Source organism: Morone saxatilis, unplaced genomic scaffold (assembly GCF_004916995.1).
Source record: "Morone saxatilis isolate NCDOM2014 unplaced genomic scaffold, NCSU_SB_2.0 Contig10, whole genome shotgun sequence".
Taxonomy (NCBI): Eukaryota; Metazoa; Chordata; class Actinopteri; family Moronidae; genus Morone; species Morone saxatilis.
This window is the reverse complement of record NW_023339652.1, coordinates 101,791-102,379: the sequence shown is the minus strand read 5'-3', so window position 1 is coordinate 102,379 and position 589 is coordinate 101,791. Positions and strand designations below refer to the sequence as shown.

The 589-nt window shown below is 40.6% G+C and overlaps 1 protein-coding gene across 1 annotated transcript in view; it reads right to left on the bottom strand.

The window, feature by feature from the left end:
• The window catches only part of LOC118341824 (SLIT-ROBO Rho GTPase-activating protein 1-like), a 51,121-nt gene that overhangs the window by 18,384 nt on the left and 32,148 nt on the right, over positions 1-589 (bottom strand). The window lies entirely within an intron of this gene.

The following is a 589-nucleotide window of genomic DNA, read 5'->3' as shown; positions in this document are numbered from 1 at the left end:
CTATTTTCCTCTGAGACTTTTCTTCTATTGGATTTGGAAGCTGCAAAATATAAAGAAGAAAAGGCACCAAATATGATGCACATTTTAGTCGACCAAATGTGTGTAATGGCTACTGAAGAATCACTTCAGGCCTCAGACAGTAATAAATGAATATAATTGTTTGTCAGAGCCACAGGGAGCCTTTGGAAAGGTGCTAAAGAGACACATCTGGGAGCCGCAGGTTGTATTAGTGAGTAATTAGTATTAAAAATGGTGATAAATTGCTTGTTTTGTCTCACTAAACCTAAAGAAACCCAGTTCACAGTCAGAAATCACAGAAAAGGACATGTAGAGCCTAATAAATGACTATAAACTGATGAATATGCGATTTAAGTCAATCCACTAATCAATTAGATCAGCTAATTGTTCAGCAGCGCCCCTCCTCTTCCTCCCTCCCCTCCACTCTCTCTCTCCCTTTAATCCTTTATAATTACTGATGAAGACTGTCCATCTTTTTCTCAAGAGGAGGGTCACCTTGGACGACATCCTCTGGCCGCATTAAAAAACCCTCACACATAAACACTCGCCACACGCACGCACACACACACAC